Source organism: Marmota monax, unplaced genomic scaffold, assembly GCF_021218885.2.
Source record: "Marmota monax isolate L192 unplaced genomic scaffold, Marmota_monax_Labrador192_F-V1.1 WCK01_AAM20220418_F8-fsc00134, whole genome shotgun sequence".
In the NCBI taxonomy this organism is placed as follows: Eukaryota; Metazoa; Chordata; class Mammalia; order Rodentia; family Sciuridae; genus Marmota; species Marmota monax.
In genome coordinates this window covers 3,705,735-3,725,594 of record NW_026692281.1, presented here as the reverse complement: position 1 = coordinate 3,725,594, position 19,860 = coordinate 3,705,735, and the positions used below count along the sequence as shown (strand labels likewise).

Below are 19,860 nucleotides of genomic sequence, written 5' to 3'. Positions count from 1 at the left end.
TCAGCAAAACATTAACCTAGGTCTGTATGAGCTCAAAAAACAAAATAGAACTTCATGATATGGCAAAGGGCAATAATAAAATAGATATTGAAAAAAGCATCCTGGTTCTGTTGCAGATGTAAGAATAGCCAAACTGGAGTTTTGGATATCAGTTGTTATGGATTTGAGCCAAATCATCTTCTTTTTGGTCTGTAGAAATCGCTTTAGTTAATCTTTCTGGAATCCAAATCGGCTGCTGTTCTCCCTGTGGAAACACATAAACAGACCCCCGACTCCAGACAATCACTGGGTCAGGACCTTGGTTAATCTCTCTGGAATCCAAATCGGCTGCTGTTCTCCCTGTGGAAACATACAAACAGACCCCCGACTCCAGACAATTACTGGGTCAGGACCTTTCCATTGTCCTGTTAGAATATCCTTCCAAAGTACCTTGGGCTTATGCACATTTTTTGGACACATATGCCTTTCCACAGCACTAAGTCCTGATGAATCCAAATTTAAAAAGTTTAGAGTAAAAAGGGTTATTTTAAGTTTATCTTTGGGGAATATATACCCCTTCCCAAACTGCCACCACCGGCTTTCCACAAGCCTCTCTCTCCCCCACACGCTTCTCTCCACCTCCCACAATCCTCCTGCTCTTGAGGCTGATTGGCTGGGTCATGTGGGCGGAGCCAAAAAAGTCCCCCAATGAGCAGCTCCGTGGTCTGAAAGGGCAGGGAAACAGCCCAATGAGCATCACCGCAGAGGAGCCAATCAGCTAGATGTTGCTGGGGCCGAAGAGCCAATCAGCTAGATGTTGCTGGGGCCGCTGTGAGCCAATCATCAGCCGGCAGCTGGAAGTTTGCTGGCAGCTGGAAGTTTGCTGGGGCCCCTTCGGCTGTGGCTCTCAACAATTATTTATTTTATTTTTTCACTGATCTTTGTTATTTCTTTCCTTGTACTAATTTTGAATTTGGTTTGTTTTTGTTTTCTAAACTTTTGAGAAGCTTTGTATGTTCTTTGTTTGAAATCATTCTTTTTTGTTTATAGGCACTTACTGCTATATGCTTCCTTTTTACAGCTACTTTTCTGTATCCCATAAGTTTTGGTGTGCTGTTTTTCCATTTTCATTTGCTTTCAGAAATAATTTAATTTCCATTTCATTTCTACAATGACTCATTGTTTGTTCCAGAGTGTGTTGTTCAGTCTGCATGTGTTTGTGTAATTTCGAAATTTTCATTTTTTTATTGACTTCTATTTTCATTCCTTTTTTTTAAAGAGAGAGAGAGAGAGAGAGAGAGAGAGAGAGAATTTTAATATTTATTTTTTAGTTATCGGCGGGCACAACATCTTTGTTTGTATGTGGTGCTGAGAATCGAACCCGGGCCGCACGCATGCCGGGCGAGCGCGCTACCACTTGAGCCACATCCCCAGCCCTATTTTCATTCTTTTGTAATCAGAAAAGATACAGGATATAATTTCAATTTTAAAAAATGTGTTAAGACATTTTTGAGGTTTAATATATGATTTATTCCAGAAAAAAATTCCATGAAGTGATGAAAAAAAAGTATATTCTGCAGCTGCTACATGGAATTTTCTGGGTCTATTAATCTATTTAACTTATAGTATAGTTTAACTCTGATATTTCTCTGTTGATGTTTGGTCTGAATTATCTGTCCACTAGTAAAAATGGGGTGATGAGTTGCCACAACTTTTATTTTATTGTAACTTATCTCCATTTGGGTCTACAGTCTTTGTTTTATAAAAGTGAGTTTTCCAACATTAGGTGCATATAGATTTACAATCATATTTTCTGGTTGACTTGATCACTTGATCATTTTATCTTCACTTTCTTAGTTATTTTTTTCGTAAAGTCTATTTTATCAGATATAAATATAGTTAATCCTGTTCGCTTTAAGTTTACTTTTGCTTAGAATGACATTTTCCAACTGTTTAATTTTAGTCTTTGTGTATTTTTACTGGTGAGGCAAATCTATATATTTTAATCCATTCAGTGGATACATATATTTAACTTGGAGAATATAGTCTATCTAAATTTAAGGTTATTATTTAGATGATAACTAAGGACTTTCTCCTGACATTTTATTGATTTTCTTATAGACAATTTGAATATTTTTTTATTCTTTCTTTCTAATTATCTATATGGTTCAATGGTTTACCATATTAATACAATGTGATTTTTTTTCTATTTATCTTTTGTGTACCTACTCTCCTAGTGGGATACATATTTACATATGCTTATCTTTAAGTCTGGAAAGTGGGACAGCTTTAGGCATCTTCTGTCAAGATGGTTTGGTGATCATGTATTATCTGTTTTTCTTGTCTTGGAAGGATGTTAAATTCTCCTCTATTTCTATAGTCTTACTGGGCATAATATTATTTTGTTTTTTATGTTTTATTACTATATTATAGTTATACATAATATTGGGATTCTTTCAAATTTTATTTTTTATTCTGAGTTATTATATATGATGGCAGAATGCATAACAATTCATATTACACATAGAGCACATTTTTTCATATCTTTGGTTGTATACAAAGTATAGTCACACCTAAGTACCTCATACATGTACTTAGGGTAATGATGTCCATCTCATTCCACCATCTTTTCTACCCCCATCCTCCCTATCTTCCCCTTCCTCCCCTTCACCCTATCTATAGTTCATCTAATCCTCCCATGCTACCCCCCCATTATGACTCAGCCTCCTTATATCAGAGACAACATTTGGCATTTGTTTTTTTGGGATTGGCTTACTTCACTTAATGGTATATTCTCCAACTCCATCCATTTACCTGCAAATGCCATGATTTTATTCTCTTTTAATGATGAATAATATTCCATTGTGTATATATACCACATTTTCTTTATCCATTCATCTACTGAAGGACATCTAGCTTAGTTCCACAGTTTAACTATTGTGAATTTTGCTGCTATAAATATTGATATGAAGGGATTCATTTTGACATAATCATAGAAGCAGGGAATATAATTGACTCTACTTTAATTCCCCACATTTTCACCTTTCTCTCCATTTCTCCTGTTTCCCTTCCTCTACTCTTCTGACTTTCTTACTAAGTATTTATAGATTTTAATTATTGCTTAATAGATAAACATAAAGGAAAAAAATTCTGTGGTATGTTCATACATGTGCATAGTATAATTGCTCAGTTTCATTCCAACATTCCTCTCTTTTCCTATCTCTCTTCTTTACCCATCAATCTCATTATTTTGATCCAGTGATCTCCCTTCTATTTTCATTGTGAATTTCCCCTTATTTTAAAAAATATTTTTAATTGAGATGGACACAATACTTTTATTTTATTTATTTATTTTTATGTGGTGCCGAGGATCAAACCCAGTGCCTCATATGTGCAAGGCAAGTGCTCTGGCACTGAGCCACAATCCCAACCCTATTCCCTTATTTTGGTCTAACTTCCACATGTGAGAGAAAACAACTGACCCTTGACCTTCTGTGTCTGGTTTGTTTTACATAGCATGCTGTCCTCCAGTTACATCCATTTACTAATAAATGCCATAATTTCATTCTTCTTTATGCCTGAGTAAAACTCCATTGTGTATATACTACATTTTCTTTATCCAATTCATCTTTGGTAGGCACCATGGCTGTTTCCATAACTTTGCTATTGTGAATTCTGCTGCTATAAATATTGATGTGCACATATCACTCTAGTGTGCTGATTTTAATTCTTTTGGATAAGTACTGGAGAGTGGGATAGCTGTATCATACAATGGTTCCATTTCTAGTTTTTGGAGAAATCACCTTACTGCTTTCCAGAGTGATTGTATTAATGTGCAGTCACACCAACTATCTATAAATATACCTTTTCCCCACATCCTCACCAGCATTTTTATTATTTATATTCATGATGAGTTTTATCATTTATGTTCATAAGAATGTTTGTATCTATGTTCATCAGGGATATTGGTCTGAAATTTTCTTTCCTTGTTCCTTTGTCTGGTTTTGGTATCCAAGTTAAACTGGCTTCATAAAATGAATTGAGCAGAGTTCTGTCTCTTTCTATTAAATGGAATAATTTAAGGAGTATTGGCATAGATTATTTCTATAAAGGTCTACTAGAAATTATCTGAGAATTCATCAGGTACTGGACTTTATTTTTATGAAAGGCTTGAAATTATTATTTCAATCCCATTTCTTGATATTGGTCTAAGTTTTCTATATCCTCATGGTTCAGTTTGGGTAGGTTACATATCCCTAGGAATTTGTCAATGTATTTAAGATTTTTCAGTGCAAATCCTGTGGATTTCAGAAGTGTCTCTGGTGACCTCCTTTTTCTTCTCATATTTTGTTGATTTCAGTCTTTCTTTTGCTTAGTTTAGCTAAGGGCAATCAATCGTATTTATCTTTTAAAAGAACCAACTCTTTTTTCATTGATCCTTTGTATTATTTGAATTCTCAATTTTATTAATTTTGGCTCCAATCTTAATTATTTTCTGTATTCTATTGGCTTGGGAATTAATTTTTTAATTCTTTCTCTGGGTTTCAGTTGCAAAGTTAGATTATTTATTTGTGATCTTTCTTTTTTTTAATGTGGGCACTCAATGCTATAAACTTTTTTCTTAGAACTGCCTTCATACTCTCCTGGAGACTTTGACATGTTGTAGCTCCGTTTTCATTTGTTTCTAAGATTTTTTTTATCCCCTGATTTATTCTGTCATCCATTCATCATTCCAAACTGTATTATTTAATTTCCAGGTTTTGGAATGATTTCTGTTTTTTATCTCATCATTGGTTTCTAATTTCATTTCATTTTTATCTGATAGGATGCAAGGAATTATCTTTATTTTCTCTAATCCTTGTATTTGCTCATATTTTCTTTTGCCCTAAAGTATGATCTACTTTGGTGAATTTTCTTTCTGAAAAGAAAATGAATGCGGTTGTCAATGGATGAAGTATTCTATACATGTAGGACCATTAGATTAAGAGTATTTTTAGTTGTTAATAATCTTTATTTAGTTTACTTATGGATGACCTATCTAATGGCAAAAGAGGAGAATTAAAATCACCCAGTATTGTTGTATTTTGGTCTATTTGATTCTTTGTATAGAGGTTTTGTTTTATGTATGTAGATGCACCAAAATTTGGGGCATTGATATTCACAATCATTATATCTTGTTATTGGATGATTCTCTTAATAGTATTAAGTGATCTTTTTATATCTTCTGATTTTGGCTTGATGTCTACTTTGTCTGATATAAGAGTAGTAGCCCTTGCTTGCTTTTGGTATCCATTTGCATGGTATATCTTTTTCCATCCTACCACTTCAGCCTGTGGATTTTTGCCTAAAAAGTGAGTCTCTTATAAACAACATATGGTAAGGTCTTGTTTTTAAATTCATTCTGCCACTCTATATCTTGATTGGGGAGCTTAAACCATTTGCATTCAGTGTTATTATAGAGAAAAAATTGTTAATTTTCGACATGTTGTTTTGTTTCTGTTGCTTCATTCAGACTTTATTCTTCAATGGCTATTCTTTTAGTGAAATTCATTTCTATACTGGTTCTTAATACTATTTTCATTTTGCCTACATGGAATATTTCATTGAATATGTTTCTTTGTGGAGAATTAGTGGTTTTGAATTTTTTTAGTTTTTGCTTACCACAAAAGATTTTCTTCAATTCTGAAGCATAGTTTTGTTGAATATCATAATCTTGGTTAGCACCTGTTTTCTTTCATGGTTGATATATAATATTCTAAGCCCTCCTACCTTTTAGGGTCAAATCATTTGAAATATATTTTTTGGTTTTTTTTTTCTTTTTAGATAATGACAGTAGAGTGTATTTTGACATATTATACATACATGGAGTATAACCTATTCTAATTAGGATCCTATCCTGTGATTATATATGTTGGATTATGTCTACATGTGACCTGCTGTTTTTATCTTGTGGCTTTTAAAATTCCACCCTATATCCTTGGCATTTTAATTATAATGTGTCCTTGAGAGGATTTTTTTTTTTGATCTTGCCAATTTGGGATTCTAAACGCCTCTTGAAAGTGGATTACCGTCTCTCATTAGGTTTGGAAATTGTTGTGTTATAATTTCGTTGAAAAGGTTGTTAATTACTTTAGTTTGTATTTAGGTGCCTTCATCTATACCAATGTTTTGCCAGATTTCTTGATTATTCTGGTCATGATCTCCTAACATCTTTTATTTATTTTTAAGTTTATTTTCAAGATTATGTACTTTGTCTTCAAGGCCTGTGAGTCTGTCTTCAGAGTGGTCTAATCTATCAGTGATGTTTGCAACTGAATTTTTAATTTGATTTACTGAATCATTTCCAGGATTTCTGTTTGGTTCTTTATCAAAATCTGTCTCTAATGAAATTAACTTTTACTGCCTGTATTTTCTTTCTCAGTTTATTCCTTATATCTTCTTTTAGCTTATTGAACATTTTAACTATGAACTTTGTAAATTTTTTCTCTGACATTTACTCCACTGTGGCATCAATGAGATCAGTGTTTTGAAGTGTTGTGGGATGTTTATGGTGGTGTGTTCCCTTTCTATTTTATATTTTTTGTACATCTACTCATATGCTGGGATTATTATTGCTTCTCTTTTTATCCAAGTTACTATATATTGAGCTTCTTTCTATTAAGTGCATAGGGATAAACAGATATTCAGGTATTAATAATTTGAATCAACATGTGTCCTCTGCTATTCCCAGTATTAGCACTACTAAACCATATTAACTACAATCACTTCAGAGATCAATCTATGTTATTAGTCAACCTTAGGAAAAACAACTTGTTCAAAATGATCTCCACAATTGCTCTAATCTAGTTATACAGTTATAATAATGTTTTGGAATAAGATGGGAAATTAGTAATGTTAGTAAAATTATGATTACATTATAAAGGGGATGAGGTGGGGAGAAGAGAAAAAATTGGGCACGAAAAGAAAGAGAGGGCTGGGGATGTGGCTCAAGTGGTAGTGTGCTCGCCTAGCATGAGTGAGGCACTGGGTTCGATTCTCAGCACCACATAAAAATGAAATAAAGATATTGTGTCCACCTAAAAGTAAAAAAAAAAAAAGAATATAAAAAATGAAAGAGAAAAGAAAGAAAAGAATAATACAAAGCAAGGTAAACAGAAAAAAGATAAATGTGGACAATTGAGGCAGTAGCAGGTAATGCAAGAGGGAAAAGAGGGAATAAGTGGAACAAGTATGAACCTTAGATGGGATAATAAAGAGAAAATTATTTCAGTTAATGCTTTAAAACATGAGAAGAAATATAATCAAATCAAACTGATTGACATTGTAATATCAAATTCTAGGGGGAAAACTAATGATTCAAATTGAAAAGTAGTATATGTAAGATTAAAAGTGATACTGGAGCCATGCCAAGTTGGATAAATTTCTTATTGAATCTTCCTGCTTTGGATTTCATCAAGAATTGGGACCTTAAGCCAGGTGCTCTGGCACATACCTATAATCCCAGCAGCTCAGGAGGCTGAGACAGGAAGATCATGAGTTCAAAGCCAGCCTCAGCAACTTAGCAAGGCTCTAAGAAACTTGGCAAGATCCTGTCTCTAAGTAAAATATTAAATGGGGCTGGGGATGTGGCTCAGTGTTGAGTGCCCCTGGGTTTAATTCCCAGTACCAAAAAGAAATGGAACCTTTAGAAGACACCCACCATCACTCTTCCCCATGTGTATAAATAGTGATACACCAACTCAACAACTCACCACTAATACAATTTTAGGAGTTCTTCTCTGATCTTTGGTTTGTTTAGGTATCTAATAGCTTTCTGTTGGATCAGAGTAAATGATCCAAAATTGTGTATGATTTTATGGCCTAGTTATTCTTTGTTACAGGGTGTAGTTATGTGTGCCCTACTGAAGAAAAGCTCTGTGTATCCAGCACTGTCAAATCAAGTGTGGTCTACTCTGTGTATATTTCAGAGTGTGTGGAGGGTATAGCAGTCTAAGGTAGAGTTATTGTAACCTGTTGTCACACTGGGTGGTCTGTGGAAGGGTGAAGGACTGCTTTCCTCTCTGGGGTGCACAAGTTGCAGAACAATGAACTTCAATATAATCACACTGGGAAGTGACTGGTATCTTTGGCATGCTCCTCTGTAAGCTCGTTTTTGAAGTGTAGTGTTATTGAGTATGTGTGAGGTTGTCCACTGGCTGCTTGGGGTTATCCTCAGGAATTGCTTTGTGTTGGTCCATGCATCCAAATGAGCATTGAGTTAATTGGCAACTCTGGATCCTCCTAGACATACTAGGACACAGGAGCTACTTCTCTGTTTGCTATGAATTTCTCACCAGCAAGTACTTTTTCATTAGACTAGGGGCCTGAGTCTACATGCTTGAAAGGTATTGTGCTACATGTGCTTATTGTTTTTGGTAGGTGCAGGAGCCCAGGATGCGAGATTCAGGGCTGTCACACTGACTACTGTGGGACTCTGTGGGCCTGCTCCTCTCCACAGGACCATCTTTAAAATGACATAGAGGAGTAGGGTTGTAGCTCCATGGTAGAGTACTTCCTTGGCATGTGTGTGCGAAGCACTGGGTTTGATTCTCAGCACTTCATATAAATAAATAAAATAAGGTCCACTAACAACTAAAAAAAAGTTTTTAAAAAAAAAATGACATAAAGGCTGGAGCTGTAGCTCAGTGGTAGAGCACTTGCCTAGCACATGAGAGGCACTGGGTTCAAGCCTTGGCACCACATAAAAATAAAATAATAAAAAAAGTTGTGTCCATCTGCAACTAAAAAAAATAAATGGCATAGATTTGTATTCCTGGTCATTTTGGTTTCTTTCTTATTTTTAATTTGACCTAGTTTCTCCTTTAATTGACTTTTCCTTTAATATAGTTCCTCTATTTGCTGGTTTTCACTTTTTATTTTTCCATTTCATCTTCATGGAATATTTTGCTGAGAGTGTTCTCTGGTGCAGGCTTTCTAGTTGTGAATTCTTTTAACTTTTGTTTATCATGGAAGATTTTTATTTTATCTTCAAATTTGAAGCTTAATTTTCCTGAATATAAGATTCTTGGTTGGCATTCATTTTCTATCAATTTGGTGTATGTTTTTCCAGGTCCTCCTAGCTTTGAGGGTGTGGCTTGAGAAATCAGCTGAGATCCAAATTGGTTTCCCTCTAAATATTACCTGACATTTTTCTCTGGCAAACTTTAGAGTTCTATCTTTATTCTGTATGCTAGGCATTTTCATTATAATGTGCCTTGGTATGAGTCTATGTAATTTTATATATTTGTGATCCTATAAGCTTTTTATATTTGATATTCCATTTCATTCAGGTTTGGGAAATTTTCTGATATTATTTCATTGAAAATATAGTGCATTCTACTGTTCACAGTTGTGAATTGCAGGCATCTGCTCTCCTACACTGGGGGTTTATTGAAGCAGTGCTGCCTAAGCACTTGGCAAATGTCTGTAACTGTTTTAGTCAACTTTTTTTTTTTTTTTTTTTTTTTTTTTTTTTTTTTTTTTTATCACTGTGACCAAAAGAACTGACAAGAAAATGTAGAAGAGGAAAAGTTTATTTTGGCTCATAGATTCAGAAGTTTCACTCCATAGATGTCCAACTCTATATAGCTCTGGGCCCAAGGTGAGGCATAACATCATGACAGAAGGGTATGGTGAAGCTCAGAACATGGCAACAAGAAATAAGAGAGTACTGCTCACCCGGGACAAAATATAAAGCCATGTCCCCTGCTGTTTTCCTCTGCCACACACACTGGCCTCAGTGACCTACCTCCTCCAGTCACCTCTTACCTAAGTTACTGCCTAGTTAATACATATTAGTGGATCAATCCACTGATTAAGTTAAGGCTCTGAAAACCTAATCATTTCACCTGTGAGCAGATATTAAAGGAATCACCTCATATCTACACCCATAACAACAACTGTGGGGCCTGTGAGTCATTGGTCATTGGTGGCATAGAATCTTCCACCCAGGCTAATGTAGATCACTTGGGTACTATCACTGTATCTGGAATAGAAAATCAGTTGGCCCACTTGAATCTGAGCTCTTATTGCCCACCATAGTGAATTGTGGGCACCCACTTCCTTCTACTGGGACTTCTCCAGGGTGGTGTTGTCTAAGTACCTAATGATTATCTGCAATTTGGGGGCCTGCAGGTACAGGTTCTCTTTGGGCCATCTGTGGCACAGCAACATTCATCCTGGTTGGTGCAGCTCACCATGGTTTATCCATCACTGTGATGGGGTTATACAGACTACCACTGAGTTTTCAAAGGAAAGACTGGGAGGCCAGACAGCATATTGCATGGTGAGAGTCCCTACAAGCATACCCAAACAGGAAAATGCACAGAGCTATGGGAATGAAGCCAAAGCTGAAATGGAAACTTCAGGAAAATATAGAAGCCAGTAATATGCTATTGCTTATCAGGGAAAGCTAAAGCTTGAGCAAAACCTTCCCAAGATAGCAACCATGTGAGCTACAACCAGCAAAGATATGGGGGTGGAACCGACAAGCCTTTGAGACCACACATGCCACTCCAGTGTGCCTCAGATACTGAACATGGAGATTTAGTATTTAACATTTGCCCTGCTATGTTTTGGTTGGGCATTGATCCAATCCCAATTATCCAATTATCTTCTGGAATACTAATAAATGCTAGTGCCTGTCCCACCAGTGTATCTTTAAATTGTATAATTTTCTTTTTTAATTTTGTATGAGCTCACACCTCCAGTTGGCTTGAGTCTCAGAGAATAACTTGGAAGAGGTAGGTCATTGGGGTATATATTTTGTTGAGCGGAGTTCTCTCTCTCTCTCTCTCTCTCTCTCTCTCTCTCTCTCTCTCTCTCTCTCTCTTTCCTGCTGCCATGTCCCCTGCTGTTTTCCTCTGCCATACACATTGGCCATAATGTTCTGCCTCACCTCAGGCCCTGAGGAATGGAGTCAGCCATCTATGGACCTCTCAAACCATGAGCCCCAAATAAATTTTTCCTCCTCTAAAATTGTTCTTGTCTGGTCTCTTCATCATGGCAGTGAAAAAGCTGACTAAAATACTGGATAATGAACAAGTAGCAGTGCTCTGCACATTCTCCCACCATAATGTACAGCCTCACCATTGATTGGAAAGCAATGAGGCCAAGTGATCATGAACTGAAACCTCCAAAACTGGGAGCTAAAGTACACCTTTTCTCTTTATAAGTTGATTATTTCAGATATTTGCTATAGTAATAGAAAACTGACTAACATATCTCTTCCATACAGATGAGGAAATTGAGGCTTTCTGCATCTCCCTCAAGCTTACACAGCAACCATTGTAATTTCTATGAGCCCTAGTTAATTAGCATTTTTTAAAATAGGAGATTACAGCTATTTAAAGGGTCCTGAATTCATTTTTAATCCTAACTGGATTTTAGAACAGAATAGAAAATATCAGAGTACATCAACATAGAGTACCTTTTTGTGAAAATTTGTTTGTTATAAATATGGGGGTGTGTAAGTAAAATTTTTTACAAAGTAAAATGTTTTATTCTTGGCCATTCATCTTCTGCCTAGGATTCCTTATGCTACATCAGGTACTGGGGCACAAAGTTGGTACATGGAGTGCTAGGACCCAGATGTGGCATTGGCACTGGCAAGGGAAAAACTGAAAGATGATATCCAGCCTGCGTTTCACTTACCAAGTTGTGTGATCTTTTTCGGGGCTGAGTATACCCTAAAGTGCAATTTTCTGATCTTTCAATATTGCTGGTATTCTAAGCTTCATAAAGGTATATGGCTGATGGCATTCCAGCTGACTTAAGAGAGGGAACATGAGTAAATTGAGGAGGTATTAAATACACACTGACCCCATCCCCAAGACAGCTCCATGTAGTCCACTGGAAGAGGTTAAAACTTGAATTGCAGGTTTGGGAGTCCACAGCCCACGTCAGAAATGTTGCAGGTTGCCATTAAAGAGTATCAGCCACACATAATGTCATTGTCCCATACACTTTGCTTTCTTCCCTCTGTTCTTAGTTCTTTTTTTAAACATTTATTATATTTTTAGGTAGAGATGGACACAACACAATGCCTTTATTTTTATGTGGTGCTGAGGATTGAACCTGGGTCCTGCCCATGCTAGGGGAGTGCTCTACCGCTGAGCCACAATCCCAGTCCAATGTTCTTAGTTTTGACAATGAAATTCATTCTTCTTTTCAGCCTAGCCCTTCTATTTGATATTTCTTTGCTTGGGTATTGCTATTTATAATGTTAAATATATTTACCAATATTACTTTGGCTTTATAATTGTATATGCAACCTATAAAATTTGCTGTTTAAAAAATATTTTCAGTGTTCAATAAAGCTTTCCAAAAGAAAAGAAGACAGTTATCTTTTCTTCCTCCTCAAGACTCTTTTTTTTTATAAGAAGATATTTTGAAGAAGAGGAGCATTTTTTAAATATTTATTCTTCAGTTTTAGGTGGACACAATATCTTTATTTTTATTTTTATGTGGTGCCGAGAATCAAACCTCACACACGCTAGATGAGCACACTACACTTGAGCCACATCCCCAGCCCCAAGAAGAGAAGCATTTTTAAAAATATTCTTTTAGTTGTTGATAGACCTTTATTTTATTTATTTATATGTGGTGCTGAGAATTGAACCCAGTGCTTCACACATGCTAGGCAAGTGCACTACTGCTGAGCCATAGCCCCATCCCCTCCTCAAGCCTCTTATTTGAGCATGTATGGTGGGTAGGATTGTTCTATGAAGTGTTTCAGAGAGGGAGATAAAGTTTTGTTTGTTTGTTTGTTTGTTTTTCTGTGCCACCCTATGAATTTAATGCATGTTGTAGTAAAAGAAGGTGCACTGTTATGCAGATGTCTTACAGTTCTTCTATGGACATAGGGTTTTCTTCTGTTTTATTCATTCATGACTTGTACTTGTTTTCATTATAATGTTTTGTAGATTACCATTATAAACATATGCTTTGTGGACTCTTAACAAGACTTCTAAACATTTTTTTTTATTTTATATTTTTATTTGTTTTTTTTTAGTTATACATGACAGGAAAATATATTTTGAAATATTATACATACATGGAGTACAACCTCCCATTCTTCTGGTTGTACATGATGTGGAATTACACTGATCATGTATTCTAATATGAACAGAGGAGAGTAATGTCTGATACATTCTACTATATTTCCTATTCCCATTACCCCTCCATTCCCTTCATTCCCTTTTGTCTAATCCAAAGTACATCTATTCTTCCCTACCCTACCTCCATTATTTTGAGTTAGCATCTGCATTTCAGAGAGAGCATTCAACCTTTACTTTTTGGGGATGGTCTGTTTCACTTATCATGATATTATCCAGTTCCATTCATGTGTGTGTGAGTGTGTGTAATGTGAATTTATTTGTGTCTATGAATATTTCTGTGTGTCATTTAGAGTGTGCCTCTATATGCATACATTTGTTCCTGGAATTACAATACTGCCTTGAGTATCTGTGTGCAAATATGTTTAGGTCTTGTCGCTTATATTGCTGCATTGTATATCTATGTGTACATATGTTTAATTGAATATGTCTTTGTATTGGGTTTCATGTATTTTTATGTTTGCCTAAAAGCAATTGCATGTGGGATATATCTTTATCTGTGGGTAACCTCACCAATCTCACTAGGAGGGGAACAAGAGGATATCATTCCACTAGATCTAATTCTTCATCTGCAGTAACTTCCCAACTGGCATTCCTGATTTCATCATTGCCCCCTACAGTCTGTTCTGAGAACAGTTTGAGTTATTCTGTTAAAATTTTATGTCCAATCTTGTCCAATCCAACTCCTTTGCTTAAATCCCTCCAGTGATTATCATCTCCTTCAGGATAAATACAAAATAAAAGCATAATTTCTCAATGTGTGTTACATATACACACAAGACACATTCCCATCTCTTTTTTAAAATATTTTTTTTAGTTGCAGTTGGGCACAATATCTTTATTTTATTTATTTGTTTATATGTGGTGCTGAAGATCGAACCCAGGGCCTCACACATGCTAGGCAAGTGCTCTACTACTGAGCCACAACCTCAGCCCCCTACATTCCCATCTTGAGGTTTTTGCATTTGCTGTTCTGATAGGAATACTTTTCCACCACTCATCTACATGACTCTCTCCCTCACTTCCTTCAGGTGTCTCTTTACCTTCTTGGAGAACACATTTCTGACTTTCCTATCTAAAATATCACCTCTCAATCACTCTATTTGTTCATCCAGCTCTACTTTTATTCACAGTGCTATATTACTATGCTGCTAATATATATGGACTTATTTGTCAATTCCCCCATATTGTAGGCACAAAAAGGCAAGAATATTTTCTATTTGTTTTTTTTGCTGCTTTCCTAGCACCTGGAACAGATGTCTGGCATATACACCAAGTGCTCAGTAAATATTTGTTGACTGATTTAAATGGATAAAAGATAAAGTAACAATCAGAATGAAATGCATCTGTAAAACAGGGATAATAACACTTCCCCTACTGGCCTGCATGTATACATGAAATGTAATGCTTTATTCCCACCACAGTCTGTAAACCATTGTAGGAATTTAATAATATTTTAAGGAAAAACTCTAAGAAGCCAAACTTCATTTGCTGTTGGTAGCGTCCTCTGGAGAGCAGGGAGAGCTCCGAGGTGAGTATGTGGTAGGGGAGCTGGAGATGCCCTCAATCCATAAGTGTGAGCAGAGAAGGGTGGTCTCGGAACAATTTGGGAATATCTGAGCCTCAGCACCTTAGAATCAATGTGGTAAGGCAGAATCTCTCTGTACCTCTTTTCTCTTCACTACCTTCCAGCAATGTCTCCAGACCTCCAAGAATGAAGCTTGCAGCAACTGCTTCTGATACAACACTTCTCTCTCTCAGTCTCCCCTGTTCCCCGCCCCCATCCCCACTTCCATAACTCCACTTGTTTCTGCTTTGGGTGTAGCAGTAAGATTCAACTGGGGTAGCAATCAGAAGCCACATTTAATGAATTTCTGTTTAGCCTCTGCCTGATTTCCCTTGGACCCACAGTCATAATTCCAGAGGACTCTGAGGTAAGATGGAGCTCATCTGTCTTTTCTGATTGATTTAAATAGTGATTACAAGGAAATCTTCAGTTACTGCTGTTCAGACTTCAGACAGGACCAGGGCAGGGATTTTCTCCAGGGCCTGTTACCTTTATTTCCTTGGCTCCTCAGAGCATGTGGCTACTGACCTTCAGTTGTACCATTATTTGCCTCCCCTCTCTTTATGAATTTTTATTTATTGAGACATAATTTGTCTATCATATATTTAACTCTTTAATGCATAAAATTCAATGGCTCTTGGTATATTAATAGTTATGAAACAATAATTGCATATATAATTGTAAAAAGTGTCAGTGCTAAAGAAAAATCAGTACACATTAGTAGTTGCTCCTATTTCTTCAGCCTTACAGCCCCTTTCAACTATTAATCTACTTGCTGCCTTTATGGATTTGTCTATTCTAGAAATGTTATATAAATGGAATATATTAGTTGGCTTCCCATCACTGTAACAAATACCTGAGATAATCAACTTATAAAGAGAAAATGTTTATTTTGGCTCATTTTGTTAAGGTTGCATATCATGATTGATTGACCTTTAGCTTTGGAGCCTGTGATGAATCAGCGTATCATGGCAGGACATGCATGGCAGAACCAGATACTCACCCTATGGCCAGGAAGGATAACATAGGAAGAGGAAAGGACTGGGGTGCACCTATCCCCTTTAAAGGAATTCCTCTAATACCCTGAATGTCTATACAAACTCTCAATGCCAACACATGGGCCTTTGGGGAACATTTGGGAACCAAATCATAGCATGAAATCATAAAATACATTGCCTTTTGTGACCTTTTTCAACTTAGCCTAATGTTTTCAAGGTTTATCTGTTTTACTTCAGTCCTCCTATTGCCAAATAATATTCCATAAAATAACTGTTACATGGAATTATATAGATATGATTATAAGGAATGATATGGGTACTATTCCATTATGTGGAAGGGTATTTTACTTATGTTTTTATCATTTGGTGGATATTTTGGCTTGTTGGTTTTTGTGCACTATTATGAATAGTTTTTGTGTAGACACGTATTTTCATTCCTTTTTGGTATACCTAGGAGTGGAATTTCTGGATCCAATGGATAAACTCTATGCTTAACGGATTATGAAACTGCCAAAACATTTTATAAAATATTTATATTCCTGCATGATATGTATTTCTGTCTTTCTAGAAATTTGTCCATTTCATCTATGTTATCTAATTTTGTAAGGAAGATAGTACTATCTTTCATTCCTGATTTTAGTAATATGGATCTTGTCTATTATCTGCATTACTATAGTTAAGGTTTGCCAGTTTTGCTGATCTTTTTAAAGAGCAAACATTTATTGGTTTTATTGACTTTATTATTTTTCTATTTCCTATCTCATCGATTTATGCTCAAATCCTTATTTTTCCTTATTTTCCTATTCTGGGTTGATTTCAGGCTTCATTTTCTAGCTTTTATGGTGGAAGATTCAGTTGCTGATCTAAGACCATTCTTTTTAAATATATATTATATATATTTGATATAATATAATATATCAGTATATTTATAGTTATCATTCTAAGAATGGCTTCATTGTATCCCATGTTTTGATGTGTTGTGTTTTTGTTTTCATTCATCTTAAACTATTTTTTCTAACTTCTCTTGTGATTTATAGGCTATTCAGAGGCATATTGTTTAATTTCATCATAATGATGATTTGCAGTGATTTCATGTCTTCTATTTCTTTATTGATCTTCCACCTAGAGGTTCCACTCATTATTATTAAAAGTTGAGTATTGAAATCTCTAGCTATTGAATTGTCTATTTCTCCTCTCAATTCTGTTAGATTTTGTCTCATGTATTTTGAGGCTAATTTCATGATGTATACATATTTTATAATGATAACATGTTCTTGATGGATTTACCATTTTATCATTATAAAATATATTTTTATCTCTAATAATACTTTTTGCCACAATGCCTATTTGTTTCACATTATTACAGGCACTTAAGCTCCTTTCTGGTCACTTTTTGCATTGTATATATTTTTCATACTCTTGCTTATACTTTGATTGTGTTTTTGAAATTAAAATGTGTTTCTCAAAGACAGAATATTATTGAATTATGTTTGTATCCATACATTTTGGTTAGAGGTTTTAATATATTTACATTTACTAAAAGTACTCAAGATTTATGTCTGCCATTTTTCTGTTTGGTTTCTTTATGTCTTCTGCCATTTGTTATTATTCTGTGTCTCTTTTCCTGCCTTTTTATGTTAAATAGATATTTTCAAGTGTATTATTTTAATCACTTTTTGTTTCTCTTACTTTATTTAGAGTCATTTATTAGCGTTTCCTGTGAAGACTGAATTAATATTTTAATTTACAACAATCCAAAACAGATTAATGGCAATTCATTTCAATAGTCCACAAATACTTAGCTTCAATATCTCACTATTTTCTCACTTGTTTGTGCTGTTATTTTCATATACATCTTATAAATTATATGCCTATCAAAAATTTTGCAATTATTGCTTTATATAGTTGTCTTTTATATTATATTGAAGAAAAATATTACAAAGAAAAAGGCCATTTCAATTGCCTTTATATGTACTTATTTTTGGTACTGGGAATTGAACCTGGGTGTGCTTTACCCAGCTGAGCTACATCCCCAGACTTTTTAAAATTATTATTATTTTTTATTTTGAGGCTAGTTCTCACTTAGTTGCTGAGGCTGACCTTGAGAGATTACAGATGTGCACCACCATGTCTGGTGCTCTATGTACTCATATAGTTACATTTATTGGAGTTCCTTTTTCCTTCATGTGTATTAGAATTTTCAGTGTCCTTTTATTTCAGCCTAAAGAATTCCATTTACTATTCTTGTATGACAAGTCTGCTTATGGCAAATTGTCTTGGATTTTTTAAAATATGGAAATTTTAGTAATTTCTCTTTTGCTTTAAATAATGTTTTTCTGTATATAGAATTCATGGCTGGCATACAGTTTCTTCCAGACTTTTGAATAAGTTATTCCATAGTCTTCTTTTCTGAATGGTTTCCGATGAAAAAAATCAACTTCTAATTTTATTGAGGATCACTTTTATATGATGAACTGTTTCACTCTTGCTTTCAGTATACTTTTTCTGTCTTCATCTTTTGGTAGCTTTAATATGATTTGTCTACCTCTGATTCTTGGTGTTCATTCTTCTTGACCCCTTCTAAGATTTATACATTTTTTTCATCAAATTTGCAATAAAATACTGAAAAAAGCCATTATTTCTTCACATGTGATTTCTGTACTTTTCTTCTTTCTCTATTTCTGGATCATTTCTTATAAATATATGTGTATGTTTGAGGATGTCCCACAGTTCTATCATGTTTTGTTTATTTTTCTTTTTTAAATTTTTTAGTAGTAGATGGGCTGCATGCCTTTATTTTATTAGTTTATTTTTATGTGGTGCTAAGGATTGAACCCAGTGTCTAACCCATGCTAGGCAAGCATTTTGCCAGTGATCTAAAACCCCAGCCCCAGCCCCAGCTCCTGTTTATTTTTCTTCATTCATTTTTCTTTCTGTTTCTCAGACTGTGTAACTGTGTGATTTCAGTTGATCTGGAGTAAGGGTTTCCTATGGATGTTGTAAAAATTTACCACAAATTTGATGGCTTAACAACAGAATTTATATTTATATTTCATTTATATTCTCACAGTCTGAAGGCCAGAAGTCTGAAATCATGATGGTCACAGAGCTGGTCTATGGGAGAATCCATTTCTTGTCTCTGCTAGCATGTAATGGTTGCTGATATTTCTTGGCTTGATGCTGCAGTATTTCCATCTCTGCCTCCATCTTCACATTACCTTCTCTCTCTCTCTCTCTCTCTCTCTCTCTCTCTCTCTCTCTCACACACACACACACACACACACACACACAGGAGAGAGAGAGAGAGAGAGAGAGAGAGAGAGAGAGAGATGAATGTGATGAATCTCCTTCTATCTCCTTCTTACAAAGACTATTGTGATGGCATTTAGTGCCCAGCAGGATAATCTCTTTAGATTGAGACTCTTAAATTAATTAAAGACCCATTATCAAAAAATGAAAGGAAAGAAGGAAGGAATGAAGAAAGAGAAAGAAACAGAGATTAGTACATAGACACATATTTGGGAGACATTAACACCCTTATATGCCTATCTTCAAGTTCAGTGATTCTTCTTCTCCCAACTAAAACCTGATATTGAACATCTTTATTGAATTTTTTCAGTTATTATGCTTTTCAATTTCAGAATATCTACTTGATGCTTTTTAATTATTCTTTTTATTGAAATTCGTATTTGTTGAGACACTATTCTCAGAATTTCCTTTAATTCTTTAGATCCTAAAATACTTTAAACATATTTATAACAGCTGATTTATAGTTTTTATTTTTTGTGTCCAATACCTGGGCTTCCATAGGGTAATTTATATTGATTTTGTTTCCTTGTGCATGGGCTGTACATTTTGTGTTTCTTTGCCTCTCATAATTTTACGTGAAAACAGGATATTTACCAAAATATAATGTGGCAACTATGGAAATTTGACTTCCTATATCCCTCAGCATTTCTTGGTTTTTGCTCTTGATGATGATGATGATGATGATGATGACAAAATTGTTGATATTGTTCTTTATCAAGTTTCCTTGACTAATTATGTAAAATCTGCATTCAAGTCAAGAGAAGCCAGTGCAGTGTATTCTCAGTTAACTTAATACTCAGCTAATGATAGTATGTAGATTGTCTTTAATTACTTGAACAAATTAACCTGTCAG

General features: G+C 35.1%; 1 long non-coding RNA gene across 1 annotated transcript in view; it reads left to right on the top strand.

Annotated features, from left to right (window-relative positions):
- The window catches only part of LOC131424053 (uncharacterized), a 108,532-nt gene that overhangs the window by 44,868 nt on the left and 43,804 nt on the right, over positions 1 to 19,860 (top strand). The gene's annotated exons all lie outside the window — the stretch shown is intronic.